Here is a 24,756-nt window from a genome sequence, read left to right on the forward strand (position 1 = left end):
TTGTATGGTTAATGTAATTCTAATTTTAAATTGTTTATGGTATCATAGATCCCTATGCTTTGATGGCTTCTTGTTGCTTTGCCTCTACAGGTGTTCTTTGAAGTGGGACAAGTGAGAAAGGAGTTACAAGTTCTATCAAAGGAGAGAGGAAACAAGCAAGGAGCCAAGCGAAAGATTAAGGTTGGTGCTCTCTGCTTCTCTCTTATCTATCATCCATAAAGGAAAACACAAGTTACTTTGAATTGTTTGTTTCTAAGGTAGCTACCCATCTTAATGGGACTAGCAGATCTGAATATACACTATTTTTCCCGGAAACAAAATGGCGACTCTGCTGGGGAGCGAATAGTTTGTTTGTTTGTTATTTTTGTTTGCTTTATAAAGTACAGACGGAGCCTGAAGTTAAGCCAGCTAACCTTCGAACTGCTTTTGCTATGCAACTACAAAGTAGATCAACGTTGCTTCAGCCAATCTCCAGGTTGGTTTATGAACTGAACATCTGACTTGCAAACATCCTAAGTGCCCTGGTGGTAGCTGAATAACCTCATAATATCATACCCCTATACTTTGTGTTTACTGTCCATCATAAGCTCGGCCTAAATCACTGAACTTAGCTGCAAATTTTGAGCAAAAACAAAGCTCAGTTTTGTTCTCTGGACCATCGCATTGTCTCTCATTGGCAATCTGGATGCATCACACCTCCTATGTGTTGCAGGTGAGATGCATCCTTGTTTCCCTTAAGGACAGGTGCGATGATTGAATGAGATTGTTTCCCTCTCTGGAATTTGGTTTTTTCTTCATTGTTTTCAGCTCTATTCAGTAGTTTTGCTGCTTATGATCAGTATATCATTGTTGAAGCCTTCTTCCTTTACATTATTCAACCTCCATTGATAAGGAATTGTGAATGTTTTTTTATGTATTTTTCATCATTTACAGTCTTCCTTTGCAAAAAGTAGCTTAATCGAACTGTCGTCTTTTGATTCGAAAGTGTCATAACTGTCATTTTGAGTCAAGAAAAAGAGTGTCGTAAAGTCTTCCTCTTTTAGATAGTCGATTGTACTTTTGCCATTGTATTTGATTTGAATTGTCAATATTTGAAGTGTCGAAAGCAGTTTTCCATTCGAAATTGAAAGTGTTGTCTTAGTCTTCCTTTCGTTTTGAAAAGAAATTGTTAAAAGTGTCGCTTTGAAGAAAATAGTTTAGATCTGTACTTAGTTTTCCTTTTTGGCATTCACACATTAAGGAAGGGGAAAAAATACATGCATGTGCATTTTCATTTAGAATGAATGTGGAAAATGATTTAGGAAAAGTGCATTTAGTGTGTGCTCTCTGCTCTATGTTGAAAGAATTGTACCTTTCTTTCCTTAGTAGCTAGGATTTTCATTGCTAAAAGAAAACAAACGACTGTTTATCATTTTAGATTGCATATTTATGAATTTTTCATCTACATCACATGGTGAACCTTCAAAGGAAAACTTCTTAAGAAAGATCAACTTTAAAATAAACCACAATGAAAATAAAAACTCTTTGGAACCTAATGCACAACATCTAGAAGTCTAAGCTAGAGACGTATTCCGGAATCGTAAAACCTGGTAACTATCATTTTCATCGAAGGTTGGGTGATTCCTGCTCTTTGATACGACAAGTGCCAGTATGGACTTATGCTCCCCGTACCATCGAGTATATTTTGGGAGACCACAATAGACTGATATCATTTACCCTTAGGAAGTCGTGTCTGCTGGCCTATCAATCACAACGCATTGAACATAGCATTCGGGAAGATTGACTGCCGTATGTAAAATCCTTGGTAATTTCTCTTTAATTTACCACCAAGGTGTATATTGCAGTTTTGTGATTGGTTTGGTAATCCCTCTGTCTAGACTTCTAGAGTAGTCACTTTCGTTCCTTTTCGACTCCCTAAAAGAAAAGGTCCATCTGAGCACTTGTCACTTCAGGCTCATTAAAAATCGAAGGTGACTAGAGTCACCTTTAGCTTTTTCTCGACTCTTAAAAATTGAAAAAGAAAGTTGTATCAAAGCGTCATAAAATTCATTTAATTCAGAATAACACCCATGTTCCTTCGTTGATCTTAGGTTGAGGTAATGGAGTCCACCAATCAAGGATTTCCCCTTGGGGGGATCCTAGTCCTTTCTCCTCTTGGGGAGATATTGGTGCTCCTTATATGGCTACATTGTCCCTTCCAAGACTCACAATTGGCCCGCTAGTATGACTATTCTCGACCTCTGTCGTTCAAAACACCGTAATTCCTCAGCAATCGAATCAGCAACCAGATGATACTGGAGTTGCTCCCTCACCTTCTACTTTGTTTGTTTGTCCCTCTCCTTCTTCCTCTTCGCTTGGTGAAACTAGTGATACTAGAAACCAAGTAAGAAGAAGAAGAAAGGGAAGGAGGAGAAGAAGAAGAAGCCAGTCATGCAAGGGGGAAACCATGCTTCGTCCAGTGAAAATTCACACACCGCACCTTCCAAACCAAAATCTCCATGCATAATTTGCAAAGGAAACCACTATCATCGAGATTGTCCTTGCATCCCGCGGACCTGGAGAGACTAGTCTCCCCACTTGCACCATCCAGTGTCATCAACCTTTGTTGATCATGTTGAGAGTACACCATCAACTAGTGAAAATGAAGTCAATGGACAAAAAGGAAGATCTAGATTTCCTTGTAGGTTGTGTGAAGGCGATCATGCCCTCCACCATTATCTTTTTCTGGATGAAGCTAAAAGAGTCTTGGATAACCATCTTGCTTCACCACAGCAACTTCTGCCTGGATACAAGAAACTCTTGCTGAGTCCATCGCTAGTTGAAAACCCGACTGACATACCTCTGTTGTCAGTCAAAATGCCTATCATTGAAGATAAACCCTCTGAGTCCACACTAGACCAAAGTCAATAGGTCGAGACAGCAGTCGACCTAGTCTTGTCTTCAGAAGGTCCACCTTCAGATGATACAGTCTCCAAAGAGAATGAGAATGAAACCATTCAAATTCTTTTTGTTAACACAAATTCCGATGAACATGGGGGAAATCTACCCATTCCTTTACCACAGGAAGGAAGTTCCCCATTTCAAGAGATTCATCCGACCGTTTATTCGGTCCCCCCTCCAAGCAATTTAGTCGTTTCCTTTGATTGGAATCTACTAGCGAGACCCTGCCTACCATATAATGTACCATTTCGAATCATAGTACAAGTTTACAGAATGATCATGGCTGGAGCTATCATAGATGAAGGGGCTTCCGTGAGTATCCTTTCCTCAACTGCTTGGAAAGCGCTTGGTTCGCCATCACTTCTGCCTGAGAATCAAAATTTTTCAGGCTTCAATAAAGGAAATAATCTACCATTAGGGATCCTTCCAAATTTGCCTATAACTTTGAGAAGGAAAACTGTGCATTTGAACATAATGGTAGTCCAAGGGCCACTAGATTACAGTCTACTCCTTGGGCATGACTACATTTACAACATGGGAGCTATTGTTTCCTCACTCTTTCGGGTGATGTGTTTCCCGTATGAAGGTAGAATGGTACAACTTGTTGACCAGCTTTCATTTCCTGGTTCAAACAAAGCTACGAGTCAAACACCGTCACTAAATGATCTCTTTGCACAAGGAATGTGTCTTCATACTCCAGTTCATCCACCTAATTACCGCAAGTGATTCGGTGAATGTAACGAAACCAAGGGGGCATGCACCCTGGTCTGCTTCGGCAGGCGAACCCAGATGAAAAGATAGATTTCCTTGTAGGTTATATTTCCAGTCTAAAACACTCATCCATGTAGGATATGGGATCAGTCGGGGTCAGGATCTCCTCATCGTAGGTTACATGATTAGTCTGAAACGCCATTTCCATATAGGATATGGGATCAGTTCGAAACAGGATCTCCTCGAAGGTTATGTGATTGGAAGTGCCGATCCACACCATTCACCTTTGTCTATTTCGATGTACAGAGCCAAGGAAGTGTTTTGTCTGCTCTGCGGATGAAACAATCTTGCTTAAATATAAGGGCTTCCGTATGGTAACCTGGAAACTCTACTTTTCTTTATACCTGGGGGCATGCAAACCTTTTTTACACAAGTGAAAAGCAACCAGTGTAACTTTAACCCCATAGTATTTTAGTCTCACTTTTAATTCAACTACTTAGGTTAGGTGATTGGTCTAATCCACTGTTCACCTTTGTCGGCAGACCCCGGCAAAGCAAAGGAAATGTTTTGTAGGAAACTATCCTACCTAACCTCAGTAGTTCATTAACTCTTAGTTTTGTAGTTGGTCGTTTCTAGCCTGCATACAAAAGGCACTGAGCAAAGTTTCACATGGGGCAAGCTCACTAAAAAAATGAACCTACTAATAAGAGACACCCTTAAAGACGACTGGAACGAGCAATGTTTTCGCAAAGTTCAAGCTCGTTAAAAAATAAACCTAACACTGAGCATAGTTTCTAAATATTCAAGCTCATTAAAAAATGAATCCACCCTCGGTAAATAACCTTTGTAATTGCGTTGCTATCAGCCTTTTGAGCCTTTGTCGTGTTCTTACTGTCACCTCTACTCTTTTAGCCGATCATACACCTCCACTTGATTGTTTACCCCTTTTGAGGAACAACTATGATGAGTGATTCTGTTAGCCATCCTCCTTACACTACGGTGACTAAGAAGTTCCAAACTTACCTAGAACTAGTTGCTACCCGAAAACATCACTCGTTCCTCAAAAACAAGTCTCTTTTAAGCTCTTTTTAGACTCGTAAAATATGAAAAGATTGCCGAGCTACTAGCCTTTCCAACTCGTTAGAAAGCTAAGTGTCATCCCTCCTCTACATTTTAATCTTTTTGGACCTGAGGGATCATTCCACAAAAATATCGAGTGCTTGTCTTTTTTGGCTTGCTAAAACTATCAAAAAGTCATCCCTTTCATATTATTTTATACTTTTTCGGACTTAAGGGATTATACCACAAAAAAGGACTGTTGGAGTTTCCTTTTCGTCCCTTTTCAAACTCTCTAAATATGAAAAGGACCGAGTTATCTTTTTTGTTAAACTCGTTAAAACAATAACGACCAACTTGTCCATCTGGACAAGAGCGAGTTTCACTATCGCTAGGCTTACTAAAACATAGCGACATGTTTGCCCGAAGGGAAAATTATAGAACAAGCATATGTTATCCTCCTCAAGCTTGACAAAAATAAAGAGGTAATGGTCAACAATGACTGGGGAAAAAGGGAAGAAAACTTGAAGAACTTCATTGGTAGCAGGTCGCTCTTGAACATGACACTTTCACTCCATCAGCATGATTGAGTTGGGTTGGGTGATCACATCACCATTGGTACTCCGTACCATCCATTTTTGGGGTTAATGCTACCAATCCATTTCAATGTCACTGATATGTTCAAGAGAAGTCGCTCAGAGAATTCACCAACCCATATAACGCCTCATCCACTGCAATACCTTAACTCTTCATTTTTCATGACTGCCATTCCTGAACCTTGTATCATCAGATTGTTTTCACCTCCACAAAATCATTTGCTTTGTTTCGTGTCGTAGATGTGGGATTCATTAAGGCCCTCCTACGACGGGTCACTTCTTGTTGACATCAGTTCATTATCCAAGAAGTTGACTTAGGAACAACCCTTTCAGTACTTTGAAGCTTGCATGCCTCAATGGCAAGTTTCTCACTTCTGGCGACAGGTTTACATCAATGGCCTTCGACCGAGAGATTTTGCGTGGTGTTCGACATCGATTCATATATTCACACCACGTGAATTGTACTGTAGTACCTTGAGGGTCATTATCATTATCGGTGATTCCTCTCGTGCCTGTTAATAGCATACATCAATGGCTGGTAATCAGACGATGTCTTTCCATGTTCGAATTCAGAACATCTTTTCACATGGATCGACTTGTACATCGGGCGAAGATTGAACGAGTTTGAAGACCCCTGAACTAGTTTCATCCATCCGAGCTGCGATATATTCAAGAAAATAAAGACATCAAATGTACTCCATAGCTGCACAAATGATCATCGAAGCTAAGGATGATGGCTCTACCAGAATCACCAATCTGCAATAGCAGACGATTGTCTATCCTATGTACATGAAAATGAATTTATAAAGTTGAGCATGGGAATTCCCGCCTCAGCTAGATCATAAAAATATTATGAAGATAATGTATTGTATTGTATCTTATTACAGGTCACCTTCTAGTTCGAAAAACCTCGGATCCTCATGATAAAGCATTTCACCTAGCATCATAAGATTTACGACCTCGTGCTTTAGGGGGCAACTGTTATAGACATATTTTGGCACTGCAACCCAAATCACATATGGCGATAAACCAAGGGCTCTTAAAACCCTAAAAGTGTTGTTTCATACCCTAAAGGATCAAGGTAAACTGATTAAATCATTTCCCAGAAGTTCCACCTGAAAAACTACTCAAAACTGTCAATTTTGACCCATACAGACTCCTCCTTGGTCAAGGTGTGATGCATCTCACCTATTACACACGGGGGGTGCAATGCATACTGAAAAGGCCTTCTATAGGGTGTGATGGGCGAGAGCAGACAAATGGCAGAGGCAGTTGGCTAAGTGGAAACCCAGAGAATCTTCTAGAAACTGCTCATATGACACTTGCCTCTCTAAATTCACCCAGGGATGAGTAAGAGATCATGAAATCTCCAAGTGGAACCAAGAAATATTAGTGGAATGACACTAATCAAAAACCCAGAAGCTGACTCACCCCCTGCAAATATCTATATATGGATCCCTCATCCTAGAGATCTAGAGGCTGGAATTTTGTAATCTGTAAGGAAGTGTTGTTGGTTTCTCTTTGAGACATTGTATTGTTGGGTGATCTTGCTTTTCATGAGGTGAAGAGGGCTTTCGTGCTAGGAGGATGATGCTGGATCAGACAGCTGGGTTGTAATCCTCTCTTCTACTTCTACTATCAAAAAAGTTATTTGAGTTTTCCTACATATACTTGTGTATTTTTGAATCTTGTGTTTGTGTATACAATTGTATGGTTAATGTACTTATGATTCTACATTGTTTATGGCATCAGAGATCCCTATGATTTGATGGTTTCTTGTTGCTTTGCCTCTACAAGTGTTCTTTGAAGCGGGACAAGTGAGAAAGGAGTGGCAAGTTCTATCAAAGGAGAGAGGAAACAAGCAAGGACCCAAGTGAAAGATTAAGGTTGGTGCTCTCTTCTTCTCTCTTATCTATCATCCATAAAGGAAAACACAAGTTACTTTGAATTGTTTGTTTCTAAGATAGCTACCCGTCTTAGTGGGACTAGCAGATCTGAATAGACACTAGTTTTCCCGGAAACACCCACGCCACCCTGGCGGCCCGCCCGCCCACCCTGTGCCACCCCGGTGGCCTGCTCGCCCGCTCGGGGTGGCTGGCCGATTCTCAGAATCGGTTAGCCACCATGGGCAGGCTAGCGGGTCGCCGGGGTGGCACGGGGTGGGGGTGCCCAACTTTACCGGGCCCACCATGCTCATGACGGAAGTATTGGTTAATTTGGCTGACAAAAAGTATTAATTAAAAAAAAAAAAAAAATCTACTTCATTAATGTCACACGGAATCTGTCAAGGGTGCGGACACGACTGACCTTCCTAGAAGTCTAAGACATTCTAATGACAAACAAGACAAAAAGGAGTGATCTTTCTCTAAATACACCTTTTACAACATGAAAACTACAAGTGTTTAGGCTTACCTTATTCCAAAACGCTGTTGTTGAAGTCCGTTCTTGACGATCCGGATGAGCTCCTCCTTCAAGTCAATTCCTGCAACCACAAACAATCAAACAATTACCAAGCACTTGCATTTCATATAAGAAAACATATATTCAACATGCAGACCAAGGAACACATGAAATAACTCATTAACACAAGCTATTGAGAAAAATAAACCAGTTTGTATTAATAACGAAACAAAGAAACTCTTACAACCTGGCCTTGGTGTTGTGCAAGTTCCTCCCAGGGTCCATCAAGGGTTTTCCTCTACTTTGACAAAGCTCACCCTCTCCCAAGTAGAATCAAGTGAAGACAATCTCTCCTCACAAAGGCTCTAATGGAAGACCTAAATCCTGCAGCATTTACCCAAAGAAAATGTATAGCTCCAACCTCTTCTCCTTCTGGCTCAATGCCTTTATTTATAGTGCTGTAAAGAGGTTATTCAGGTCCACTATCAATGGGATCATCCCCCTCTATGGGTGGGATAGCTCCCTTATTGATGGGATAAGCTCCCTCTTAATAGAGATACATGAACCAACTGGAGGCGCATCCATTTCATCAAACCGACCTCTAGAATGTTCTAGAAGTAACCACAAGTAACTTTTTCAAGATAAAACTCGCGCATTTTGCCTTTTACAGAGGGACGCACCTGTCCCTTAACATACAGAGCGTCCATGGACGCAGATTTTGTGAACATGGTCAGCGTCCCCGCAGGTAAGGCTAGAGAGAACCTGCGACCCCAGAGATAAACATAGTTTTTACAAGACTTTCTCTCTTCTTTGAGTTTGAGATGGATAACAGAGGCATGAGACTTGCCTAAGAGGGTAGCATGACCGTTGATTTGAGCCATACTAACTGTGAGTAGTCAAGGTGACATTTTTTAGTGTAACAATTAAACTAATTTAATATGAAAATTTTCAAGGAAAAAAATTCTAACTGACCTTTCAATTGCGAGAATTCTTCGTTGAATATGCCGTTGATAGCAATGTAGCTGCTCCACAAATTCGCTCCAAGTTTTTCAACGAACCTCAGAAAACCTTGATGTAATGTGAGTAATAGTGATAATGGAATTTAGTATATAGGTGAAATTACGGATATGTTTTACCGTATGGTGAATGCAAGATTAATTAGTTTTAAAGAAAATTAATATGTTAATGTTTTTATGGCCATGAAGGAAAATATGATAAAGTGAATATTATGGAATTTTTTTACAGTGGGGTGAATGTGGGATTAATTTGTTTAAGAATGTATTATAAAAATTAGAAAAAACATTCAATTGTTTAGTAAATATTATATACTTTGACTATTAAAATAATTTAGGTAGAAGTTGTAGTTTAAAATTTTAACTTTATTGATTTATTTCATAAAAAAAATTTCGTTTACATTTTTCATTAAATTATAGAATAAAATAATGAAGAGAAATAAATCTCACAAACTTTTAGGAGGGAAATATTATCGCGAAACGTTTTGGGGGGGGAATTTTTGGAGGGAAAATTTCATTCTCTAAACTATATAATATCTTTAGGAGACTCTCCATTTGTATCATTCAACACCTTTTATTTGAAAGTGATGGATTGTCTTGATAATGAAGGTTCTATTTATACAACATCAAAATCTTCATCGCGTAACAACTCTATTCATATGGATGAATATAGCGTGAATTCTTCCACTATGAATAGAAAGTCACTTCTTCCACTTAGTCCTGATCCTAAGGACTATGAGAGCAGCATTGATGAAAGAGGGGATGGAGAATTTCAAATAAATAAAGAGTCACAGATTCCACTTAGTCTAAATTCGAAGGACTATGAAAGCAACAATGATGATGAGCTTGATGACAAATTTCAAAAGAATGGAGTGTCACGGTGTCCACTTAGTCCTAATTCTGAGGACTATGAGAGCAACAATGATGAAGAGCATGACGGTGAAGTTCAAAAGAATGGAGTGTCATGATGTCCACTTAGTCCTAATTCTAAGGACTATGAGAGAAACAGTGTTGAAGAGCATGATGAAAAATTTCAAAAGAATGGAGTTTCATGGTGTCCACTTAGTCCTAATTCTAAGGACTATGAGAGTAGTAGTGATGAATAGCATGATAACGAATTTCAAAAGAATGGAGTGTCAAAGTGTCCACTTAGTCCTAATTTTAAGGACTATGAGAGCAGCAGTGATGAAGAGCATGATGATGAATTTCAAAAGTATGGAGTGTCACGGTGTCCAGTTAATCCTAATTCTAAGGACTACGAGAGCAGTAGTGATGAAGAGCAGGATGATGAATTTCAAAAGTATGGAGTGTCACGGTGTCTATTTAGTCCTATTTCTAAGGACTATGAGAGCAACATAAAGCGGGTTGATGAATTTCAAAAGAATGGAGTGTCATGGTGTCCACTTAGTCCTAATTCTAAGGACTATGAGAGCAACAATGATGAAGAGCGTGACGATGAATTTCCGAAGAATGGAGTGTCACAATTTCCTCTTAGTCCTAATTCTAAGGACTATGAGAGCAGTAGTGATGAAGGACAGGATGATGCACTTAGTCCTAATTCTAATGAGTATAAAGGTAGCAGTGATGAAGGACAGGATGATGCACTTAGTCCTAATTCTATGGACTATGAGAGTAGCACTAAAAATGCACATGAGGAAGAATATCCAATAAACATCGAGTCAAATTTTCCATTGAGTCTGAATTCTAAGGACTATGACAGTAGCTTTGAAGAAGGGGAAGATGAAGAATATCCTCCAAGTCAGTATTTGAAAAGCACAGCTAATCATAGTGTGGATAACATTCCTCTTAATGATGATGAAAATCCTTATACAAATGATGATCCAATGATGGAGATGTTGCCAGGAAATATTGTATCGAGGAGTAGGAGTAGACCTTTTCGTCTCAATGCAAGATGTTCTAGTTATACAAGGGATAGAGTAGAATATATGACGAGAAGAAGTTCTATCAGCACACTCACTTCAAGTGAATGTTGCTAAAAAGATTGCTTGAAACATATGGATTTCAAATTTGCATTAGAGAGTAGGAAGAGATATTTGTCAATGAATAAAAGCATGCAAAATTCATATTTAGTTGGGTGCATGCAATTTACATTTTCAAGTTATGATTATCATATTAGGACTTTATTTATCTGTAGAAAAGCTTTCAAAATGTTTCATTCAATTGGGAATTTTCGTCTCTCGAGAATTCAAGAAAATTTGGAAAAGGATCTCACATTTTATTCAGAAGTATGTCATAAAAGACAGTTTGGGCCATTATCAAATACTGCAATGTCATGGATGAAAGATTTATTTTCAAAGCATGGAGAGTGTATGCCAAATAGAGAGACAATACATATTCCAGATAATTTTTGAGGACGAGAAATCTACAACTTATACAAAGAATATGCAGAAGGTGCTAAGGGACATGGCCGGTTTGTTACATATCAATATTTTGTGAAGGTATGGAAGAAAGAATTCAATAATGTCTGTATTCCTAAGAATACAAGGATGGCGATTTGCAGTACATGTGCTTCTCTTAAATAAAAAAGGGACAAATGTGAAGGGTCAGAAAGAGGTAAGCATTCATAACTTTAACTTTTAAAATTGTATATTCATCAAGTATGAAAACATATTTCTTAATGGCTTTCTCTTATGTTGTGTAGATTCAATTGTCAAAGAGCTTCAGGAGCATCACGAACAACAAACAAATGAAAGGAAAACGTTGTACAAGCATCGAAAGAAGTGTTATGATAATCTGAATAAATATTTGGGTTTGATAATTGATGGTATGGACCAAAAGAAAACACTTTTACCACATTTTTTTTGCACACCCAAAAATTTACAGGAGGAAAATTTTATTCAGTATCACTTGGTCGGTTGTATGGTCTTCAATGGGAAAATGTTGCCGAGCGTGTAGTTCACAGCTCCAAATATTCATAATGATGTAAATCTGACCATAACCATAATTAATGACGTGCTTTCTCATTGGTCTGGTAATCTTCCTGAAGTTTTGTATCTACAACTGGACAACACTTGCCGTGAAAACAAAAATCAGGTTGTTTTTGGATATCTAAACATGCTTGTTGAATTGAAAATTTTTCAGAAGGTAAAGGTTGGTTTCCTTCTTGTTGGGCACACTCATGACCATATTGATCAAATGTTCAGTCGTTTTTTAGTCACATTGAGGAGGAAGGAAGTTGGGAGCTTGCCATCATTAATTGAATGTATTAAGAAATCATACATGCTAGAACCTACTTTTGATGTGTTGGAAGAAACTGTTGACATGCAAAGGTTTATTATGGGATCATATGGTGAGGGGAAATGCATTGAACAACTTAATGACATTAGCTTCCAACATCAATTTCGTATCAAAAAAAATTATGGGAAAACACTAATATGGGGCAAGAAGTATTCAACTACTGCAAAATGGGCACCGTCATCAGGTTTGCAATTTTTGAAGTTCATTCTAGATCATCCAATATTTGCATAAAAAATATTGTTATTACAATCAGTTGGTGAAGTTCATAATGCACGCAGGCAAAATAGAGATATAAATTATTCTGAGTGCCTAGAAGAAATTAAAAAATGTATTAGATATACATATGAGTACTTTGACATTGCTGATTCAGTTTGGTGGGAGTAATTTTTCAATAATCAAAGTGATATCATTTCAACAACAACAAATGAAGATATACCTTTGAAAAATCCATTTATTTGGCCACAAAATGTGTCGAATGCACATGAGAAATAAACGTTGTTGAACAGCAACAATCTCAAGGTATTATTAATTCTTCACAAGCAGAGGAAAGAGAGATTTATATTGCTTCCAGAAGATCTCGCGCGCAACATGAAGCCATGGAAGACCTTTACAGGGTTTCAGTACAGGATATTAAGGAGGGTTGCAGGATCACAGTGCTAGCAGATGGAGATCCCAATGGCTATCCATTCCGAGTTGCTAAAGTTATAGAGGTCTTTACAAAAAATGAGGATGTTACAAGTGTTGAAGTACATTGGTATGCCACAAATACACACCCATTCAATGGTGTGTATAAGCCAAATATGGTAGCTAACAAAAAAAAATGGCGGAAAGAGAAAAAGAAAGGGTACGAATATAAATCATCGCCGCACATACATATTAAAATTGAAGGATGCTGACATACTTGTTTATGACTTCAATTTAACAAAGACAGGAACTCTTCGCTTCAAGACGATAGAGATTTTGAAAAGGTTGTTACCAGAATGAACAGTGTTGAGATGGGAGTCTGCTGAAACCAGTTGTAGATATACCAGTTGTAGATATAGAAGAATTTTGAAACCTGAAATGATGGGCATGCATGTGGACTCAGATGGGGCACTAGTTGATGAAAAAGAAGAATATGGAAAATCTTCGTCAGCATCCAGTCACTCATCTGAAGATGTGAATTCTGATGGTGTGTAAGAAAATATGAGTGATTTTGAATAATTGTTTAAGACAGTTTATCTAACTGATGTATGCATCGTATCTTGAAATAAAATTTTTGATCTCCATATAGTGTTAAATGAGAAGTTATGAGTCATTTTCATGTTGTTGGATTATATGTCTTAATTATGATAATTTTTATTGTTTAGAATATCTACAATGAAACATTAAATTAGAGATATAATGTATGTTTCATTCAATATACAAATAATGACTTTTGAATTCATTTAGTGATGTAATTTTTTCATAATGTCATGGCTTTTTTTATTTTATGGTTGAAAAAATTTCAATTTCTTTTGTATCTAGTATGTTATAGTTGAGAACATGTTGAATTTATACTTAGGAAAGAAAAATTTTATTCTACCAAAAACATTAGTGTGTCTTTTTCCTCATAAACAATTTTGTTATCCACACTAAAAATTTGGTTTTACTAGCATTTTTTTTTAAATTTTGAAGATTGACCCCAAAAAAAATCAGCGTTCCAGTATCATCACTTTTTCGTTTTCAAACTGTATTTTGCACAAAAATTTCGTTTTCACTGCCATTTTTAAAACATGTTCAAATTTGTCCCTTAAAAAAAACATCATTCCAGTATACACACTTTTCATTTTTAGCACTGTTTTTTATGTTTTTTGGGCGTTTTTTGGCCAGAGTTCCCATTTTGAGTTTATAGTTCCCGTTTCAAATTTTACATTCTTCCATCCTTACTCTGGATCTACTAAGCCCCGAGAGGGATCAAATATCATGATATGCAAACTAGCATAGAGTGAAAAAATATTCGATCCTGGGGCTTGGTAGATCAAGGGTAAAAAAGGATCTTGTAATTTAATGTCACTTAAACATTTTAATTTGGTTAAAATAAAGAAATAAAATAAAAATCAATCATTAATTTTATTAATTTTTATAATTTACTAATAGTAGTTTTTAAGCTCCAGGTTTACGATAACCCATGGTATTGACCCATGGTGATATCATGGTATTCATGTGAGCATAGACTATTTAAAGGGGAAATTCTATCAGCTTAGATCCATCTGAATTCTGGGTCTACCAAGTGCTGAGAGGAATAAATAGATTTCATCCCTCCAAGAGTGGTAGAAGTGGAGTTAAGATGGATAGGTTGGTTTTTATGATAATGAAGATATTAAATAGACTTAGGAAATTATATTATAAAAAAACATCTTAAGGTGAATGGTTAAAGCTACATTTAGTCACTTCACAAAATTTAGTAAAAAACACCAATATCTCCATTAATATTGGTTTTTCTAATTTAACAAAAAAAAAAAATCAAAACAGTGAAATCTTATCACTCTTTTCGCATCACCTTCATAGAAGAGAGATAGTCAATGCCCATATTTCCTACCATTTTTCAAACGTTCTCAATATGATATCTTCATGAAAAAGTTAAGGTATTGATGTTGGATTAGTTGTTTGAAAAATATGCTGGTTTGTACAACCTTTCATCTTCTCTGTTATTCTTAATTTGTCATAATGATCTGTAGGGGTTGGGCCAGTGCTTGAAAAATATGCTGGTTTGTACAACCTTTCATCTTCTCTATTTTTCTTAATTTGTTGTAATGATCTGTAGGGGTTGGACCAGTGCACCATATTGTCCTAAAAGGTGGAGATTGTGCACCAAAAATGAAATTAATCCACATGTTACAACGTTGTTAAAAAATGCAAGACGTATGAAGGTAGTGAATTATGCTAATAAGAAATTTAGATTGGGAGATACGTAATTAGATTTTATTATTTAATTTAAGATTTCCAATTAAAATAATAATAGATCTATATGTATATATTAATATATTTATTGGAAGGCTTCTGACAACGGTCACTTCTTTCCATTACATCCCCTTCAGGCCTTTGGGATACCTACTACTTTTTTATATTATATAGTTGGGGCTTGCTACTTGTTGGTGTGTTGGGGTAAAGAAAATGTGTTTTTTTTTTTATCTTGCAGTTGGAGTCTATGGAATAAGAAAGAAATTTGATAGCTTGAAAAAAGTGGTACAAAATATGTTTTTTTAATCTCGTAGTTGGACTCTATGGAATAAGAAAGAAATTTGATAGCTTGACAAAAGTGGTAGAGAAAAGATTAATCTCTCCTACCTTGATAGAACTGGTGGTCAAGATCAACACCTACAAGAACTTTGTTGTCGAACATTATCAAAACTAATAGAAGGATATGAAAGAGTGTACAGTGAGAATCTTGACAAACATGGCCACGGAAACTTGCAACATTGTTTGTAGGAAGAAAAAATTATGTTTCTTTTTTCCAAACATGTATGTTAGTATATTACAATTTAATGAATATGTTTTCCTATTATCATATATGGTTTCATACTTTACCAAAACATTCTCCAAGACTTCACTTTTTATTATTTAGTGAAATATTTGCCAAGATCTTACAAGATTTTATAATTCAGCGATAGATTCGCCATGACTTTACAAGATAATATAATCCAGTGAGAGATTCGCCAAAAAAATTATATATACATATTATATTATTGATAAAATCGCCTCCCATTTTTCCTATGTATCATGGGGATTCGCCCATTTATTATACATATAAATTTACGGTGGTTCTTAAAAATTTCCCTGTCCTGGACCCCTAAAACTTAGGGAGAACATATACATGACTTCAGAAAGACCTCCAACTTGAAATTCCTAAGCCAATTAAGTTAATTAAACTTAATTAACTATTTACAAATTGCTATGAGAATATAATCTGATTTTAATCCTCAATTTAATTCAAGGACAAATTAAACTAGAATTTCTTGTTGTCATTTCTCAACAAATAGTTCCCCCAATTACATAATATTTGTGTTCAAAACATCTTGACCTATAAAATTCCTCTTTGTTGGTAATTTGAATTAGATCGACAAGGACATAATCAATCACATATGCATATGGATTGTACATAATCAATGTTTTCAAATTATGAACATGTGGGTGGCGTGGCTTTCTAATTTGAAATTTATATTGTCCTTCATTTGGCTTATATAATTGGTTGACATTAAGATGAAATGTATGGCCACCATCAATTAATTTTCTCATCGTCAACTGATTTCAAATGGAATTTTGTTTTGTTTTAATAATTACATCCTCTAAATCAACACCCGGTATTATGATTTCCCTGCTTCCTTTAGAGCTTTCATTATGATATTCACTAGTGCCCATGATTTTTTTAGAATGACAAACTTTTGGTTTCTTTCTCCTATCGGTTAACAAATTTTCTTCTAAGTAAACAATCTTCATCATCAACTAGAAGAGAGACATCAATGAACAATTTTTTCGTTTTGTTTTTTATGGATTTTCTCCTTTTCAATAGTAGTTCTATTCTCATTGTCACTAATAACAACATATTCTTGAGCTTAAACTTTCACATCTTCAAAACTAACATGTCTAGCTTTACAAGATTGATGCACTTTAGTCATTCTTTGCTGATCCCCTTTATGTACTCTTGTAGTTTCGTGAACTATTCTTTTACACTTCTTTATCCTATCTTATTTTGTCTTTGTGTGCAAAACTATTGATCACATTTATAATATTTGGCTCTAGATAATAAATTCCCTCCAACAGAATAAATTCCCTCCAACATAATTGAAAGACTCTAAGCAAAATCATATCAAACAAGATATAATATGTCAACGATAAATAAGTTATAAAAAATATAATGATACATACAATACTCCACAACACGTAAATATAAATAAGAAAACTTACAATGTTATTTACAATGTTGATTGAGATTTCTTCACACATCTTTGTAGAATATTCATTAATGTCACACTTGATCTTTAAGAGATGACATATAACCTTCTCATGTTCCTTGGGTAGTTTTGCAAGAACATAAACAATATTTGTATTCGGCACCAAACATATGTCTCATAATTTGTCAATCAGCTCATAATTTCCATCATTGTAATTCATACAAAAATACAGATATATTTGTACACCTTTGCTGCTTTATCTAGCTTGAATATGGCATGTAAATTATGTTTTATCTATTTCTCGTGCCTTCTTCCATTCTAAAATAATATTCAATGGATTTGAGGAGTCAGTTGCTTGACTTTTACCATGTGTCTCAGTTCGGTTTCATTCAACAATATTCATACAGGGTCCAACAACAATTGTAGATGATGTAATTGATGTGATTTTTTAATTTTGAAAAACAAATTCTCCATTTTTTTTAAAAATGTATTTTTTTCCAAGGAATAATTATTTTTGTATCTCAGAGGAACCCAACAACCCGCTTGATACATAACTACTATTAAACCTCTAGGGGTTTACAACCTATGCTACTTACCATAAACCAGGTTACCTCAATGGTATTTGAACCTAGGTCTGCCTTGTTTCAACGATTTCATAAATTTCGAATTAATGAATTGAGCTGCCCCCAAAGATGAATAGAAAAAAAAAAAAAAATTTCAAAAAAAATAAATTTAACACCAGTATTTCCATTTCAAAGCACTAAAAAATATAATTTTTCTTATATTTTCTCCTAAAAATCCTATAAATATGAGCTTTTTTGTATTTTTCTCTACAAAATCTTAAAAAATTGATATTTTATGTGGTTTTTCTCTGAAAATATGATATATATATATATATATATTAGCATGAAAACAATAAAACGACATATTTTCCCCAAATTCCTCTTTAAATGGTCAAAATATAAGGAAAACTGACCTTTGGAATGCAAAAATCTCTCGCTAAATGTCTACTCGATGGTAATGTAGCTCCTCTGCAAACTTGCTCCAAGATTTTTAACGAATCCTCAAGAAGACTTGATGTGATGTAAGGAATAGAAACAATGAAATTTATTATTTATCAAAGATTGTGAGATTACTTAAATGTTTCTTGGATGTGATATTTAAACTAAAATTAAGAAAAATTAATATATAGTTAATATTATAGGTTTAGATCAAATTTTGTTAAATGTGAGATAAAATCTAAAAATATAAATTATAAAAATTAACTTAATTACCTAGTTAATATTAAATAATTTAAGTAAAAGATTTATTTTATTTTCGAATGAATGCATTGAAAGAAAATTTGTGTGGAAAATTTGAATAGAAAGTAGGGTTAAAATCTTCAAGACAAAATTTTAGTAGAACACTTTGAAATAAATTTTAGAGGGAAATATTTCAAATGAAATTTTTGGAGAGAATTTTCAGAAAAATTAAATAAATTGGGGGGAACTTTGGAGGGAAATTTTCATTCTCTAAGCTATAAATTGTCACGGGAGAGACTGAATTTGTATCATTTAACATCTTCTGTGAAAAGTCATAGATTATTTTGATAGTGAAGTTTCTCTTTCTGTGGCATCAACATCTTCCTCATGTAATAACTTTATTCATATTGATGAATATAACATGAATTCTTTCACTATCAATGGAGAGTAAAAATTTTCACTTAGTCATAATCCTAAGGATTATGAGGGAACCATTGTTGAAGGGAACGATGAAGATTTTCCTGTAAATAGAGAGTCAAAATTTTCACTTGGTCCTAATCCTAAGGATTATGAGAGCACCACTAACGAAGTGGAGGATCAATAATTTTCTGTAAATAAAGAGCCATATTTTCAACTTAGTCCTATTCCTAAGGATTATGAGAGCACCACTAACAAAGGGCAGGATGAAGAATTTTTAGTAAATAGAGAGTCAAATTTTCCACTTAGTCCTAATCCTAAGGATTATGAGAGCACCACTAACAAAGGGGAGGATGAAGAATTTCCAGTAAAGAGAGAGTCAAATTTTCCACAGTCTTAATCCTAAGGATTGTGAGAGCATCACTGATGAAGGGGGGGATAAAGAATTTCTAGTAAATAGAGAGTCATTTTCCACTTACTCCTAATCCTAAGGATTATTAGAGCGCCACTGATGAAGGGGAGGATGAATAATTTTCTACAAATGATAATTTTACTAAGAATAGAGAGTCAAATTTTCCACTTAATCCTAATCCTAAAGATTATGAGAGATCAACTGACGAAGGGGAGGATGAAGAATTTCACACAAATGATAATTTTACTATTAATAGAGAGTCAAATTTTCCAATTAGTCTTAATCCTAAGGCTTACTAGAGCACCATTAACAAATGGGAGGATGAAGAATTTCCTCCAAATGATAATTTTAGAGGCACAAATGTGGATAATGAATTTTCCCTGAGTCGGGATTTCAAATGCACTCATGGTGATGATAAATTTACTCCAAGCGAGGATTTCAAAAGTAAAGATGAGGTTGGTGAATTATTTCCTCCAAACAACAATTTTAAAAGTAGGAATGATGATGATGAAATTCCTCCAAGCAAGGATTTAAAAAACATGGATGAAGATGTTGAAGAATTTTGTCTAAGTAAAGATTTCGAAAGAACAGATGATGGTAATGAATATTTTCCAAGAAATGATAGCGATGAAATTCCTAACTATGTTCAAAATGATCATAGTAAGGATAATATTCCTCCTAATGATGATGAAAATGTTTATAGAAAGGATAATGAAATGATTGAGATGTTTCAAAAACTATTGTATCTAGGAGTAGGAGTAGACCTTTTCATATCAATCCAATATATTCTAGTGATACAAGGGATATGATAGAATACCTCACAAAACGAATTTCTATCATTGATATGATTTCAAGTGAATGTTGTCAAAAGTATTGCTTGAAACATATGGATTCAATTTTTCAATGGAGAAAAGGAAGAGATATTTATCAATGAATAAAAGCATGCAAAGTTCATGTTTAGTGTGGTGCATGTAATCTACATTGATATGTTATGAACATCATATTGAGAATTTATTGCTCTGTAGAAAACCTTTCAAAATGTTTCATTCAATTGGTAAGTTTCATTAGTCAACAATCCAAGAAAGATTGGAAAAAGATCCAACATTTTATTTAGAAGTATGTCATAGATGAGAGTTTGGGCCATTAACAAATATTGCAATGTCATGGATGCAAGACTTATTTTCAAATCATGGAGGGTGTATGCGAAATAAAGGAACAATATATATTCTAGATATTTTCTCAAGACGAAAAATATATAACGTATACAAATAATATGTAGAAGGTGTTGAAGGGGATGGTAACTTTATTACATATTCATATTTTACAAGGATATAGAGGAACAAATTGAACAATGTTTGTATTCCTAAGAAGTCAAGGATGGGGTTTGAAATACAGGTGCTTCTCTTAAATAAAAAAGGGATAAATGTCAAGGGGTAGAAAGAGGTATGCATTCATAACATTATATTTAAAAATCAGATAGTTATCAACTACGAAAATGTATTTATTAATAGTTTTGTTTTATGTTATGTGCATATTTCATTGTCAAAGCACTTCCATAGGATCACCATCAACAAACAAGTGAAAGGAAAAAGTTGTATAAACATCAAAATAAGTGTTATTATAGTCCAAATAAATATTTGGATTTGATAATTGATGGTATGGACTAGAAGAAAACATTTGTACCACCTTTTTTTCGCACACCAAAAAATTTACAGGAGGAAACTGTTATTCCGTTTCACTTTGTCGATTGTATGGTATTTAATGGGAAAATGTGGCTAAGGGTTTTCTTCACAACTAAAAATATTCATAATGATGAAAATATCACCATAACCATAATTCATGTTGTGCTTTCTCATTGGTCTCGTATTATTCCTGAAGTTTTGTATCTGTGATTGTACAACATTAGTCGTGAAAACAAAAAGCAAATTGTTTTTGGATATGTCAACATGCTTGTTGAATTGGGAATATTTAAAAAGGTAAAGGTTGATTTCCTTCTTGCTGGGAACACTCATGACCATATTGATCAGATATCCAGTTGTTTTTCAGTAACATTGAGGAATCATGTGAGGAGCCTGCCATCATTAATTGAATGTATTAAAAAATCATACATTCCAAAGCCAATTTTTCATTTGTTGGAAGAAAATATTTACACGCGAAGGTTTATTCTAGGATCACATGGTGAGGAGAAATGCATTGAACAACTTAATGACATTAGCTTCCAACATCAATTTCGTATCAAAAAAATTGATGGGAAAACACTTATATAGGGCAGGAAGTATTCAATTTTTGTAGAATGAGGGTCATAATCAGGGTTAGAATTTTTGAAGTTCATTCCATATCATCTAATATTTTCATCGAATATATTGTTACTACAATCAGTTACTAAAATCCATAATGCACGAAGGCATAAGATATATAAATTATTCTAAATTCTTGGAAGAAATTAAAAAATCTGTTACAGATACATATGAGTACTTTGATGTTTTTGATTCAGTTTGGTGGAAATATTTTTTCAATAATCAAAGTGATATCATTTCAAGATCAAGAAATGAATATATACTTTTTAAGGCCTTATTTATTTGGCCACAAAATATGCCAAATGAACATGAGGAAAGAAACATTGTTGAACAACAACAATCTCAAGGTATTCTTAATTCTTCACAAGTAGAGGAAATAGAAATGTATAATGGTTCTTGAAGATCACCTGCACATCATGAAGCCATGAAAAACCCTTATAGGGGTTCCGTGTAGGATGTTAAGGAGAGTTGCATGATTGTAGTGTTAGCAGATGGAGATCCCCATGGCCATCCATTCTAGGTTTCCAAGGTCATAAAGGTCATTAAATAAAATGAATATCTTACAGTTGTAAAAGTACATTGGTATGCTACAAATACACACCCATTAAATGGTGTGTACAAGCTAGAGATGGTAGTTGATAAACAAATTGGAAGAAAGAGAAAAATAAAGGGTACAAATATAAATCGTCATTGCACAGACCTCTTAAAATTAGAGGATGTTGACATACTTGTTTATTACTTCAATTTAACAAAGAGAGGAATTCTTCGCTTCAAGACCATAGAGATTCCGAACAGGTTTCTACTAGAAGAAGCAGTTTTAAGATGAGATTCTATTGAACCCAATCATATATCTAGAAGAGTGTTGAGACCTAAAATGATGGCCATGCATGTTGACCCAGCTGGGGAACTTGTTGATGAAAGAGGAGAACATTGGTCATATTCATCTACATCCAGTGATTTATCTGAAGATGTTGTAGATTTTGAAGGTGTGCTAGAATCTATGAGTGATTTTGAACAATTGTATAAGAAGCTTTATTAAATCATGTTTCCATGGTAACTTGAAATAAATATTTTAACTTCCATATGATCTCACATGAACTTATGAGTCATTTCTATGTTTGTTGGATTATATTTTTTAATTATGAAAAAATCATTTGTTTAGAATATCCACAATGCAACAATAAATTAGAGAAATAATTTATGTTTCATTCAATCTATTAGTATTGATATTTTGATTAAAAGTTAAAAAATATTGAAAATTAATGTTCAATTTTTAAATTATGCAGTGATTTTGTCATGATATTGTTTATTGTTATCATTTGATATACCATAGTTAAAAAAAATGTTGCAATTTTAATGCCTCGTTAAAAGGGGATACTTCATTTTCATGGCTGATTTCTAGTTTTTTGTTGCAATGGGATAAGTTGTCTTAGGCTAAGATTTGAAAAGAGTTATACTTTTATGCTTTAAAAATGAAAGTACTCTTGGTATAATGGTTATTTCATTCATGCGTTCATTTTTAAATTTTTTTTAGTCATATAATGTTTCCATAATGCCATGGATGAAATATGTTGAAAACTTAAGGTTTTTTGTAGTAATGATCTTTGGTTTTAATTCCATGGTTGAAAAAGTGTCAAAATTTTAAGGTTTTTCTGAGTCATGATATTTTATCTTTAATGCTATGGTTGTAAACAATTATAAGCATTTAATATTTAGCACCATGGATGGAGATTGTTGGAATTTTAAGGCTTTTTAGAGACATGATATTTTATATTTAAAGCCATGCCTGAAAATCATTGGAATTTTAAGTTTTTCCGAAGTCATGATATTTTATCTTTAATGTCATTGCTAAAAAGTGTTGAAAATTTAGCCTGAAAATAAATAAGCGTTGATGTAGCATCAACACTTTTAGTTTTGAGGGTATTTTTTTTGCACAAAAAAATTTGGCTTTTACTATCACTTTTAAAAAATGTTGAAAATTTAGCCCTAAAAAAAGTGTTGATGCAACATCAATACTTTTCATTTTCAAGCTATTTTTTCATGTTTTTTGGGGTTTATTTTTTTGCTAGAGTTAGCGCTTTGAGTTCACTGTTATGATTTGATCGATAAATTTGTTCTCTCTTGATCTGATAGATACATTAAGAAGTCTGAAGGCAGAGATCATAAGTTCCAAAGTAGATAATGATAGGTTCATTGAAGCATAGGAAAGGCTTGCAAAAGATCAAGAGAAGCAAGAAGAGGTTAATGCAGTCATCCTTCAAAGCCTTTCAGATTTACAGAAGTAGGGACAAATAGGGACTAGTCATGGAGATACACATGAAGAAAAACTTATGATGCAGATGGAAACAGGTCTCAGAAGAGGTATATGATGGATAGGGATGATACAATAAACAATGGCATACTCTTGGATACACCTGAGAAGAGGGATATTACACATGGATTTTATTTCGGCTCTACTTCTAGGGTACATCACCACCAACATCATTATAGGAGGGGTGGGAAGGGGTATTTTCCAGAAGAATTCAAGAAAGGTAATCCTCCTACTTTTGATGGAAAGATGACTAAATCAGAAGATGTAGAAGCATGGTTGCTTGGAATGACGAAATGTTTATACTTCATGATTACTAAGAGAATATAAAAGCCAAGATAGATACTTTCAGTCTCAAAGGAAAAGAATATATCTAGTGGGAAGATGTCAAGCATGTCAGACATCCAGGAAGAGGAGTCGACTTGGGAAGAATTTGAAAGACTCTTTAGGAACAAGTGCCTATCTGAAAGATATTATGATGGAAAGACCAAGGAATTTTATGATCTCAGGATGGTTTTGATGTGAGATGAAGAATATACAACCATATTTGTAGAGCTATTGAGATGTGTGTTATATCTCAAGGATGAGAAAGCAAAGATCCAAAGGTTCATCAGCAGATTCCCATTATCATTCAAGGATTGGATTGACTTTGATGAGCCTCAGTTCTTAGAGGAAACCATGAGGAAGTTGAAGCATTATTATGAGTAGTCAAAGCACAAGCCTAAGTTCAAGCGTGACTTGAAGGGTAATGAGAAGACTAAAGGAAAATGGCCTAAGAAGCATGGAAGATCTCGGGATGCAGGTGAAGAGGAAAATGTGGCTCTGCATAAGCAGTTCAATGTAGTAAAGAAAAGACACAGACCTTAGCTTATGGAGAAACATAGTAAAGGTAGTGGGAGAGAACTGTTGAAGTGTTGGATTTGTGGTAGATATCATCTCAAGAAGGATTGTCCTTCATATTAGGGTGGCAGACCTCAGATATACAGTGCTTAGGAGACACAAACATTTGGGGATGTAGTTCAGAGAAATTCGTAGATCTATGTAGTAGTTGATAACATATAGACAAACCACTACGTATCCATTATTGACATGGAAGGTAAGCTTTGTGATCAAGTTGTTTCTATTTTGATTGATTCTTGATTGAATTATAGCTATATTAATCCTAACCTAGTGGAACAGTGTTGTTTGAGGAAG

The sequence above is a fragment of the Pinus tabuliformis genome, chromosome 1_2 (genome assembly GCF_031772625.1).
Source record: "Pinus tabuliformis cultivar Carrire ecotype Pingquan chromosome 1_2, CPIR1, whole genome shotgun sequence".
NCBI classification, from domain to species: domain Eukaryota; kingdom Viridiplantae; phylum Streptophyta; class Pinopsida; order Pinales; family Pinaceae; genus Pinus; species Pinus tabuliformis.